Source organism: Oncorhynchus gorbuscha, linkage group LG13, assembly GCF_021184085.1.
Source record: "Oncorhynchus gorbuscha isolate QuinsamMale2020 ecotype Even-year linkage group LG13, OgorEven_v1.0, whole genome shotgun sequence".
NCBI classification, from domain to species: domain Eukaryota; kingdom Metazoa; phylum Chordata; class Actinopteri; order Salmoniformes; family Salmonidae; genus Oncorhynchus; species Oncorhynchus gorbuscha.
In genome coordinates this window covers 31,529,688-31,542,756 of record NC_060185.1, presented here as the reverse complement: position 1 = coordinate 31,542,756, position 13,069 = coordinate 31,529,688, and the positions used below count along the sequence as shown (strand labels likewise).

Genomic DNA, 13,069 nt, shown 5'->3' with positions numbered 1-13,069 from the left:
AACTGGCGCAGTGAGATGTGTTCCTATCCAACTGGAACACATCTCTTGGCATGCAAAATATGCAGGCTTAAGTCACATAATCCCTTTCAATATCAGTTAGAATGTCAATACACTGACATGAGTGGACAAGATGTCTGAGCAGGTTTACTGTTAAAGGACTGGCACTACATAACATCATTGTATTGTCATTATTTGTACAGGTTACTATTGCTAGATAGTGCAGTTATGTAAATGCTCTGGTGACTGTACACTGAGTCATTGTGACAACAACCCACATTTAAAACGTCGTTGAACGCAGTTGCTCACCGATGGCATTTGGTAAAGAGAATTTTCTTGCCCTTTTCTTATATTTTCCCCGTACACACAGACATTGTTTGTGCAAGGCCTGCAGATATCGAGGCAAATAATTGGATATACAACTCTCAGACCCAAGTGCATCTCAGAGGCTAAACAAACAATTGTGCTCTTTCCACATCTGGGTCTTGCTTCAAATGAGGCCATCACTGGAGAATCCTGTGGTATTTCTATCACAGAGTTTTGGGTGGCATAGCACTATCAACATGACTGAGCAAGGCTGTCTGAGCCCAGCTAACTATGACAGTTCTGGAAAGCTGAGGGAAGTATTTGATTTGACTTCTTTGAAGTAAATGGGTTTACCCAAGCGTTCAGTTTACACTTTAGTGTATGAATTAGCTATTACATACCAAATGTTTTCTATTCCATTTTCTTCATGCAGAAGATGCAAATGTATATCAAATCATACAAAGGAAAATAAACAAAAGTTGAGTTTGACAGAATAATTCACAGTGTAAAGAGAGAAACCAAACCCATGTACATGATTTGTTTCTGTGTTGTTTACCCAACAACATCAGTGGGTCAGACGGTGGGTAACACATTCACTCGCTGGGGATTTTTTTAACTGAGCATTTCTCTAAAGATTTTGGCCTGACTGCAATCTGTAAAATACCCTGCTCCTTCTAGGTTAATCCTGAGAGTTTTGAGGCTTGAGGTCATAGAACCAACATTGTGGTGATGAGTATGACCCCGACCCAGATATGAGGTCCTTCATGCCTTCAAAGTCCTCACCCAGGCACTTCAACACAATCAATACAGCCCTCACAGGGTTGGCTGGCAGCACCAGACCAGAATCCATTATGCTCTCATGCAATTGTTAACCTTTGCATTAAGGAGTAACATTAACGTTTGTTATGACATGGATATCATCTGGTACATTACAGTAAGGAGGGAAAGACAGAGAGGGAGAGTAATACAGAGAGGGAGAGTAATACACAGAGAGCGAGAGAGATAGCGCGAGAGAGTAATACACAGAGAGCGAGAGAGATAGCGCGAGAGAGTAATACACAGAGAGCGAGAGAGAGAGATAGTGAGAGAGAGTAATACACAGAGAGCGAGAGAGATAGCGCGAGAGAGTAATACACAGAGAGCGAGAGAGATAGCGCGAGAGAGTAATACACAGAGAGCGAGAGAGATAGCGCGAGAGAGTAATACACAGAGAGCGAGAGAGAGAGATAGTGAGAGAGAGTAATACACAGAGAGAGAGAGAGAGAGAGAGAGAGAGAGAGAGAGAGAGAGAGAGAGAGAGAGAGAGAGAGAGAGAGAGAGAGAGAGAGAGAGAGAGAGAGGGGGGAGAGAGAGTAATACACAGAGAGCGAGAGAGAGAGATAGTGAGAGAGAGTAATACACAGAGAGCGAGAGAGATAGCGCGAGAGAGTAATACACAGAGAGCGAGAGAGAGAGATAGTGAGAGAGAGTAATACACAGAGAGAGAGAGAGAGAGAGAGAGAGAGAGAGAGAGAGAGAGAGAGAGAGAGAGAGCGAGAGCGAGAGCGAGAGATAGATAGCGAGAGAGAGAGAGCGAGAGCGAGAGAGAGAGCGAGAGCGAGAGAGAGAGCGAGAGCGAGAGAGAGAGCGAGAGCGAGAGCGAGAGCGAGAGCGAGCGAGAGAGAGCGAGAGCGAGCGAGAGAGAGCGAGAGAGAGAGAGAGCGAGAGAGAGAGAGAGCGAGAGAGAGAGCGAGAGAGAGCGAGAGAGAGAGCGAGAGAGAGAGAGAGAGAGAGAGAGAGAGAGAGAGAGAGAGAGAGAGAGATACTATCATGCTGGGAGTAAGCCTACAGAAGTAGATAGTAGCCAGAAGTGCTGTGTTAAAAGAATCCATCCATCCTACACGGACACCCTCTTCTCATACCTACTGATTATTTATGTGGAGTCTGTTAAAGTGCTGAGCATGGCTGAGCGTATAAATTGGACCGTGATCATCATCAGAATCACAGGCTCACATGGGAAGCAAATGGGAGGAAGAGGAGGGGAGAGAGCCTATTACCAGAGCGTCAGATCATCAGCTCATCAACAACTGCGGAAAACTTTGATCTCCCTCTCTCACATATATGTGGTTTGCATGTAGGCCTAGGATCTAGCCCCAGCAACCTCTGTGTCTACTGGTGCACAACGTTGTGAAATAATTATTATTCATATGAGCTGACTGAGTGTCTCATCTAATTCCATATTTGACTTGGTTCACTGACTGATGTATATGTGGGAGATGATTTGGGTCAAGTCTGACTTGCAAATACATTTAATTTGTTAGGCAACTTTTGATTTGATCATATTCTTCAAGGCAATATTTGTTATTGTTCAGTGGTACTAACTAGGGTCATCATTCTCTTAACAATGCATTGACTCTCTAATAACACTCTGATGAGGAATCAAAAGGGATAATTTAATCAAATTCCATGGTAGAGGGCAACTCTACTTTCTAACTTTCTAACTCTGAAGAGTCTGAACTCATGCAAATGTGAGTTGTTCTCTCTGGTGGCCGATCTCAGTGGATGCTCTACGTTGCCGTCTTTCTCTGGAGGTCATACTGGCCACCCCTGAAGGTATGGGCCTGGTCAAAGTGCCAACTGTGGAGAGGCCTGCTAGGAGAGCCATATGTTATCAGTTAAATCACAGTCAATGGAGGCTGTTACTGCCAAAGTCCTGACTGGTATCTAATGAAAACCATGTCATGCTCCGCTGCCTCTCTTTTTAAACCAGTGATGTGAAGGAAATAGGAAACGACAGAGGTAATACTGCATTCAAACCTCACAGTTTAGCATGCAGCGCATTAAATAAAAAATTGGGCAGTATATGGCCGCCTCTCCATTTTCAGTTTATGAAAATGAATACTTCACAGTCCATAATGATCCACATCAAGGGAGAGAGGAGGTGTATACAATCAGTAGTTTCTGTATTATTATCAATAGGCTGGTCTGGACTCATCCTATCCTTCCCTATCTTACTGGTTCAGGCCAGGGCATCACAGGCCATGATCAAATATGTTATTTTCATTACAGAAGGCTTTAAGTTGGAGGTGTGGGCCCTGGCCTCTTAATGTTTGTGTTAGCCTTGTGGCAAGTGAGGTTGACTGACTCATAGAGGAGATACTGTATATGCTGTTTGCCCAGGTTTTCACACAGGGGTTTGAGAAATGTACTGTATTCTGTAACACGCTCTCTCTCTTCAGTAAACATTCTCAAAGTTGTTTGGACAAGGATGTGATCACTTCAGTTTTTACAATATGGGGAAAGGGGACCTCAAAATGGAGGAAGAAAGGAACTTGAAATATCTTTATTGGGATCCAGTCAGTTTAATTGTATATTCTAATACAGTACCTGCAATTACCAAAGAGGAATGTCCTCTGCAAAGTCCATTTCCTTCAGTAATTGTACAAAGAGCAAAGCTTTTACAAAGCATCCAATTTAATAGCACTATATTCTGAGTCCTTGGCGCGGCACCAAACAAAGCTACATATCTGTCTGCCTGAGGGACTGCATTAGTTGCATATGATGGCAGAGGACCCAGACTGGGCACGTCTGTAGGAGGGGGAAACAGAGCACCATCCTGACACAGCTATGATTTACTTATCTAATGAATCAACAGCCTTCTATGCCAGCACCTGAAATTACATCATTTTGAGTGCTGCATGAGTCTGAACACATCTGATGTTTTCAACCATACAATTTATACTCTTAAAGATGCAAAGAAAATCAATAGATTCCTTAACTGTTGAATGGCTCAGGGAACATTAGCAGTGGTTTGACATTTCTGTGAAGTGTGGCATGCATGCATGAAATTGTACTTCACACCCCTGTCCTAGGTCAGGGTAATGCTAGCCAATCGGCATCTATAAAATGTTCCTTTTCCAACAAAGGAATTGCCAAATCATGCTGGATTTGGACAAATCCCCCAAATGCTAGCTTACATGCTGATTTTATGTAATGGAATTACACACACATACTGTCAAGAACTAAATCAATATGAAATGGAAATGAGTGTCATCCCAAAATAAAACCGAAGCCCTAAAAAGTGCAAATAGGTTGTTTTTAGTCTGAAAAGTTCAGTTTAGAAAAAGAGAGGAGATTGTGCCCTTGCATAGATACAAGGGTTTTTTGAAGCACAGTCGAAGGGCCATATCAATGTCACTAGTCATACTGAGTGATTAACGCAGCATGCTTAGAGTTTGTCAGTCAGAGGTTTGCTGTATAAGCCTGTCTGCATTGGACACAGAATATGCTTTATTATGGCAGGTACCAATAAGGAACCACGATGGAGATCATAATCAAGATGGCTGCTGCGGCAATTACATTTGACAGAGGAGAATTGGAGCAATGCCTTTGTTATCACTATCTCTGTAAAAGCAGATAGGGAAAATAGTCTTCCTTTCTTTATCTCACGAACTTTCAATTAACGATCATTGAGAGGTGCCTTGATCCATCTCAGCCAGCTTGGTGGGGAGGGAGAAAGGAGATGAGTGAAATTTGATTCCTCTTCCTCTTGATAGATTGACCGTGCATATCTTAAAAGGTTAAACATGGGTGTTTACAGAGACTAAATTGTTACTTTAAGAGCAGTCTGAGATGTTTAACAACATAAATGATTGCTATTTTTTTTTACTACATACTGTAGATCTATCACTGTACAGACTGTTCTGTACAGATGGTTAATTATGGAATTGGAAAGAGAGACACCAAGGCTAGCTCTTGGTGGCCATGTATTATGATTCAGAAGCACTTCTTTGTATCGCTGAAAGTTGGTAAGTAACATCACTCAAGTGGAATAACATTTTTAAAACCAGAACAAATAGGCTTGTGAAAATATAGTGTTTTTGTTCCTGCAGACTTATACTATTTTATTTGAAAAAGAGCACTGTATAACTGTTTTACAGCAACACGAATGTCAAATAATTTTGTGCTGAGCCCTGTTTGATGGCATTAAAGATTGAACTATAAATTGAACCCTGTTTATGATTGTGACAGCAATACAAGTGGTGAGTTATTCTCCAAATGTTATTTGTGCCAGCACATTAAAGTGTGACTGTTTGTTTTCTCTGCAGCCTGCTTTGAAGTCATCATTGAGAGAGGCAATTGAGAAGACTACAAATACTGGTGAGTGCCACCTTTAAAAATTGAAGCCAATTTATTTACATACTGTATGCAGTTCAGGCTAACCTGGGGGGAAGGGGCGAGACATTGCATTGAGAATGAAGATATACGAAAGAAAACAGGATAATAATAACTAAAGAAAACAGGATAATGGAATGTCCTTATTCCCACTAACGGTTTCTAAAAGCTATTCAAATAATATATTTCTTTAACAGACACACCAGTACTCACGCACACACATACACACACAGAAGGAGAGAGCTACACAACTCTGTTCCATACAGCAACGTTCCCGTCCCGTTTCAGTGCAGCTATTTCACCACGACTGGGTTTTTTATCCTTTCACATAGGCAGGGTTGGGCTTGCGCCACGGCCGTTGCCTCCCAGCCTGCGCAATGGGAGTCGGCTCCATTATCAGAGTTGCTGCCTCGCCACCCTGCAGCAAACCCAGCATCCTCTGCTCCTGCAGATTTAATTTCTTATCTCAATAGGGAAAACAGCCCCTCTGATGAACAGCACAACCACCCTGGGCTGCTGTGAATATGGCTCCAGAATACATACAATAGCTGGTTCTGATGAACTTATGAACAGAGGAAAGCACTGATATTCCTCTCAGGAATTTATAGTTGGTAATAACTGGGATAGGGCAAGGGGGAACCTCTCTCCAGCATTAATCCAGTCCCGGAACAGCTGAGAGCGATGTTTTATAAGGGTCTGCCATCCATGACATATCAGTAATATGTTGCTCTTGTGTACTCTGTGTTCTAAGACAGCCAGGCTTTAGGTTATTGATTGCAGGTAGATGAAGAAAAGACAGGCAATCATTTCAAAAGAGGATTAGTGATGAGCTCCTCACCCACAATGCTCTCTGAGTTACATTTCCTGCTTCTTTAAAGTGTGTCCGTGACACCCAGTGGGGATTTTAGCATTTCAATCTTTGTGGGGCAAACTCAAAAAAATATGTTTAGATGCATGCCAGCAAAGCCACTACACAACACAGCACTAAACAATACATTAAAATGCATAACGGTGACAAACGGTGCCCACAAACTGTTAAAAAATCCTTCTTGATGGGCACATCTAATGTAACTATACGGCATCACCCAAGGGGCTTGAATTTTCTAGCTCTACCCGTAAGTTTTGCGGTGATGTAGTGTTCCCATGAGTGACAGAACACTGAGCCAATCACAGCACAAGTAGAGGACATTACCAACCCCTACGCTCCGTATTTTCCGCTGGCTGCCCCACCACCACAAACAAGCACTGAGCTAGGCTGAAACACCTATATTTTGGAGCTGCCTTACTCAAGAAAGGAAAAAAAGAGACCACGTTTGTTTGCGGCTTTATTAACACAATGATTTATTTATTTTGTTTGCAAACTGAAATGTGACACGTGTTAATTCCAAAATAACATGCAAAGCATGAAACAACTAAACAACTAAACAGGTGGATTTGCCCACCTGCCCTGAATGATGGGTTGCCACTGATGTCACCTTAAAAATCTAATCTGAAAGGGAAGACTGTTTTACTACTTACAAGACAGATGTATTTACAAATGCTTTGGTGGGATAAAATATGCAAGCTTTGTACTGAGACTAGATTTGCGAAATTGTTTCTATGTTTGCAAGATGCTGTACACTTTTGTCCACAGAGGCCTGAGTCTTTTAGCTGAGCCTAAGTGTTAAACTTTTCCTCTGTTTTTTGTTGCTTTTGCTCACAGCTTCCTCAATGTCATGCAGAGCCATAGGAAAAGTAATTGTGTGTCAACACTTCTAGGCCTTAAAACAAAAGTCATTATGAGAGCGGAAAGTATTATGCCCTGATATGCCTTCGGTAAATGAGTTTCCCAATGTAGCCTACTGTATGGGCATCAGTTGTAGTCTATTTTATTTTAGAATGCGAAAGCTTAGAGTAGCTTCATATCGCTGGCAATTTCTTCATAATTCTTAAGCATGTGGCCTAACCTCCTCAAGAATCATTTATAGAAATCATTTCAGTTAAAGGGGCAATCAGCAGTTGCTACACCCATTTCTGGACTTAATATAAATGGCTCATGAGCTTTGTTTAATGGTCATACCCCATCAGAACTCAAGATATAAGCTGGTTTTACTCTAATGTTTGTCAAATAAGTAAATGTAAACAAACACTATATAGCCTCAAAACATGCTAAAGCTATACTTTTTATATCATGGATGGTCTATGAATTTGAGTGGTTCCATTTCTCCAGCCCTATCCCTCAGCTTTTTACCGAAGCAAGGGTGGCGAGGATACTATGTTATTGATTCTACTGTTGAGTTAAATTCCTATGTTTGTTATGTAGATATTTTCTGTGAATCTGTACTGTAAAAGCTTTCCAGATCTTTACAAGAAGAACAAAGACAGACTGTACAACACATCTTAATAAGCCAGGCCAGACTATATATTCGGTTTGCCAAGGTTAGGGCTTTGAATTCTGCTCATGGACTAACACATACCTTCCTTCTGGGTTGGCAGAAGTTGCACTTTACATATAATTACTTCAAATCCCGAAATGAAACTATGATATCAAATTGTTACATAACACTCAGTTGTATTACAGAAGACATTCTTTTACAATAAAAAATGCATACCTCAGATTGTGCATTTGCTTAGTGGTGTTGAGGTAAGTTTGTCAGTTCCTAACGATTACACTAATTAGGCACAGAGGACAATTGCTTTCCCTGCTGAAACCTTCAGAGATTGACAGAACAATTAACAGACTGACAGTGAAACCAACCTTAACATGCTGTGGGTGATACTAAGGACAGTGACATTATGTTGTTGACAAGATAAGGAACTTGGGAAACAATTCAGACACAAAACAAATGTGTTTAATTTAAAAGTTTTTGTGGTAATGTTTATGCACTTGACCAGTCTAGACTGGAAGGTCCCAGTTTTAAATTGAGCTGAAATGACATAAAATACTTTGGGAAAATGCACAAGCTGGTTTATATGTACCGGTAAGTGAGATTACATAATTTCTTCCTATGAAATAGCCGTAGCCTGTTCTATTCATGGAAAATAGCCTAGAAATACATATTGTTGAAGATTTGTGAGTTTTGCACCATATTAAAGAGGGAAATATCGACCCTAGTCTTCTCAGAAATTGGGATTTTGGCTGCAGTTGACATCAACTTCATCATCTGAAAACTCATACTTTGAATGTGGTTTAGCCCCCAGACACTTGTTATTTAAAGCCTGCACAGCTGATTTCAATATTCCATAGGAACAGAGAAAGTGAATGTCAGCTCATTTTAGAGTATGCTTATTTTATCCTGATATAAGTAGAAAATGAATACCTCACTCCATCCCATAATACTCTCACAGAACCTGCACAACAAAGAGTAATGAAACAGACAGTGTACCAGACATGATCTATATTAAATGAATATGTAGAAACCGCTGGTGGTTTTTCAATGAGCAGCAAATTGACAAATAAATGGGTGAAAATGGTACCATATGCCAGCTAGTAATGCTCTGTGAAGCAGGGGTGAACTCTAGGGTATCTTTTCATTGAATTAGCTTTTAGAAAGTGACAACCCGGAGCTTCTGGTGTGCGATTTTATTAAGATAAGCAGGAAAGTAGATAAGCCGGTCATTTAAAAAGAGATGACCTTATCCTCAGTTTTTTTGAGAAAGGGATTATGGTTTCTTTTGGTGATGAATTGAGTGTAGGAAATGAGACTGACACCTCTGGTACCCAATTATTAGGTTTTACAGATGACTGTGATGCTATTCTCATTTGCAGCCACACTAAAAGCAGTCTTGTTTAAGCACCAACACCCTAGCAGAGGCTGCTAGGCAAAGCTAATAGAATTAGCTTTTTGATTCATCTTCTTCTGTAGTCTGGTCGTCATATTTGCTTTGCTCATATATCTCTGCCACTGTGAATCTAGCAGCATTATGGTGTGCTGTGGGGAATAAGCAATAGCAGCACATGATACAGACAGGTTGGTTCCAGTTATCATGTTGACAACTGTCGGCAGATAGCTCTTATTATGGATTTTCTATGAGCTGCATCCAAAGACAGCCCTTAGACTACTCTTGCATACTGCATGCAGTTTATTGAGAGCAGATTGTATCGTCTTAAATGTAAGGCATGCATTTATATTGATTGCTATCGAAGGGTCGCTATTGGGCAAAGACAAAAATGTCGACCATACAACCAAGGCATTAACATTTGCTAATAACTTATCAACCTCAGGCAACATAATGTAAACATTTGATTCAGTGCCTTCAGAAATTATTCATACCTATTGGCTTGTTCCACATGTTGTTGTGGTACAGCCTGAATTCAAAATGGATTAAAAACACACACATATATATATATATATATATATATATATATATATATATATATATATATATATATATATATATATATATATATATATATATATATATATATATCCACCCATCTACACATAATACCCCATAATGACAAAGTGAAAACATGTTTTTAGAAATAAAAAATATATATATATCTCATCTACATAACTATGCACACTCCTGAGTCAATACATGTTAGAATCACCTTTGGCAGCGATTACAGCTGTGAGTCTTTCTGGGTAAATCTCTAAAAGCTTTGCACACCTGGATTTTTTAAATGTATTTAACCTTTATTTAATTAGGCAAGTCAGTTAAGAACAAATTCTTATTTACAATGACAGCCTAGGAACAGTGGGATAACTGCCTTTTCAGGGGCAGACGCCAGATTTTTACCTTGTCTGCTCGGGGGATTCAATCTAGCAACCTTTCGTATCATTTATAGACAGCCATTTTCAAGTCTTGCCATAGATTTTAAGTTAAAACTGTAACTAGGCCACTCACGAACATTCAATGTCGTCTTGGTAAGCAACTCTAGTGTATATTTGGCTTTGTGTTTTATTGTCTTGCTGAAAGGTGAATTTGTCTCCTAATGTCTGTTGGAAAGCAGACTGAACCAAGTTTTCCTCCAGGACTTTTCCTGTGCTTATCTCTATTCCGTTTGTTTTTAATCAACAACAAAAAACTCCCTAGTCCTTGCGGGTGACCAGCATAACATGATGCAGCCACCACCATACTTGAAAATATGAAGAGTTGTACTCAGTGATATGTTGTGCTGGACTTGCCACAAACAGAACACTTTGTACTTAGGACATCAAGTTCATTTCTTTGCCACATTTTTTGCAGTTTTACTTTAGTGCCTTATTGCAAAAAAGGATGCATGTTTTGCAATATTTTATTCAGTACAGGTTTCCTTCTTTTCACTATCATTGTCACGACTTCCGCCGAAGATGGTGCCTCTCCTTGTTCGGGTGGCATTCGGCGGTCATCGTCACCGGCTTTCTAGCTGCCACTGATCCACGTTTCTGTTTCCATTTGTCATGTCTTGATTGTACACACTTGGTTCCCATTACGTTATTATTATTTCCCTATTTAACCCTCTGGTTCTCATTATGTTTTGTGTGTGATTGTTCCTGGTTTTGTGTTAGTATTTTGTGTTAGAGTTTGTTATCCCTGCGTGGATTTATTGGCTGTTTATTTTTCAGAGTAAAGCATGTTAATTTCCTCAGTTCTGTGTCCTGCGCCTGACTCCGTCCTCACCTCTGCACAACTGACACTTGACAGTCATTTAGGTTAGTATGGTGGAGTAACTAAAATGTTGATCCATCCTCAGTTTTCTCCTGTCACAGCCATTCAACTCTGTAACTGTTTCAAAGTCACCATTGGCCTTACAGATAATTGGATTTGTGAAGTACAGAGATGAGGTAGTCATTCAAAAAGCAGGTTAAACACTATTATTGCACACAAAGTGAGTCCATGCAACTTATGTGACTTGTTTAACAAATTTAGGCTCACAAATCGGTTGAATACTTTTACATGTATACATTTCAGCTTTTCATTTGTTATTCATTAGTAACATTTATAAAAACATAATTACACTTTGATATTATGGGGTATTGTGTGGAGGCCAGTGACATAAAATCGAAATTTAATCCATTTCAAATTTAGGCTTCATAGCAACAAAATGTGGAAAAAAGTCAAAGGGTATAAATACTTTCTGCTGGCATGTAAATGGGCCGTTCCACCAATTAGTGACGTGTTATGCTCAACCTGCTCAGTTTTCCACCACAAAAACACCAGAAAATTGACAAGAAGAGTAGAACCAGCTCACCTGCTTTTACTCTATGATTTAACTATTAGATGTTCAAAGTTTCTTTTGAATTTAAAAAAGAGGAATAGTTTCATATTAAAACCATATTAAAACGAGAGTTCAGTGTACGTAACAGGGTTGACCTTAAAATGAGGGACAGACATAAATAAATCACTAATCACATTAAATAGATAATCATCTTCAGAAAATACTTTGTCAAAGCAACAAAATAACTTGGGCTTTACAATGATAGTGACATTTTTTTATTAAGTGGGTTAAAATTTTCCTAGAAGTGACACGGGGTTGACAGAGGGACATGTCAAAAGGCAGAATTTGGGCACTTTAGCAGGCCTTCATTCATTCCTCCATGTGGACTATATTAAAGGGCACTTCATTTGATATAACACACTTTTAAAAATCAATATTGGTGGACAATTTCTATTTAAAATATCAAAGGGACGAAAAGGCATTCATTTAGTTGAACGGCCCAAATACTGACAACGTCTTTGTAATCACTTAGTAAATCGGTGTAAAATACGGAGATGGAAGCATAACACGAATACTGGAGTTTCATTTCCTGTGTTAGATTGGGTTGCGGTGTGACGGAAGTGACACAATTTGTTCCTGTAGTGCCTGTCTGCCTGAGATCGATGGAGGGTTAGAGGGAATTGACAGGGGTAGCGCTTATAGTTAGGAATTATGTTTCTTTTAGTATAGGGGCATCATTACACAAAAATTGAATAGCTTTTGTCCATGTAAATGTCTGTTTTCACATCTTTTGATGACAACAGTTCAGTTGTCACCAGTTGAAGGCTTCAACAATTATCTTATTTTCTTACACTGTAATTAAACAAGGGTGTGTAGGCTATAAACAATATAGATGTCAAACAACACCCCGATTACTCACACAATGGAGACCATTTTGGGGAATGTCTAGGCCCCTACCTCAGTATGGATTCATGAAATAGTCCTCATTATCTCAATGGCATGCATGTCTCAAACACACTAGGGAAGCAATTGGTAGAGCAGTTTGCTAAGAAGAGTCGTAATAACAGACCACTTTCATTAACAGGGATATCTTATTAAGTGTGTTTATTTGTAGATTATTTGGGCATACAGTTGCATTGTTCTAACCATTTTTACCAACAAAACATAATAGGAAAACCTTACTAGAATATTCCTGTTTTTTACAAGTCTTTGGCTGAGCCATACCTCTTTGTACTGTGACTGTACCAGGGAATTGTTTTCAATAGAATCATTTCCAAACACATAGACCGGACACGGTGAAAGTTAATAGTCAGTGTTAAGGTCAATTTAGCATAGTGAATCAATGTTAACATTTTTCGTTTTGCTTTTCTGAAAGGGGTATTCCATCACAATAACCATAATTTAGTAAACACTGATGTTACAGAGCACTTGTTTCACTCATTTTTCATGTGTCAGTACCTTAGTCCATGCCTACAACTCCCGAGTTGA

General features: G+C 39.7%; 1 long non-coding RNA gene across 1 annotated transcript in view; it reads left to right on the top strand.

Moving 5' to 3' along the window:
• Positions 1–13,069, top strand: part of LOC123994261 — a 121,090-nt gene that overhangs the window by 80,721 nt on the left and 27,300 nt on the right. The window contains exon 2 of the long non-coding RNA XR_006831609.1: positions 5,391–5,442. This is a non-coding gene — a long non-coding RNA (uncharacterized LOC123994261). The remainder of the gene's footprint in view (positions 1–5,390; positions 5,443–13,069) is intronic.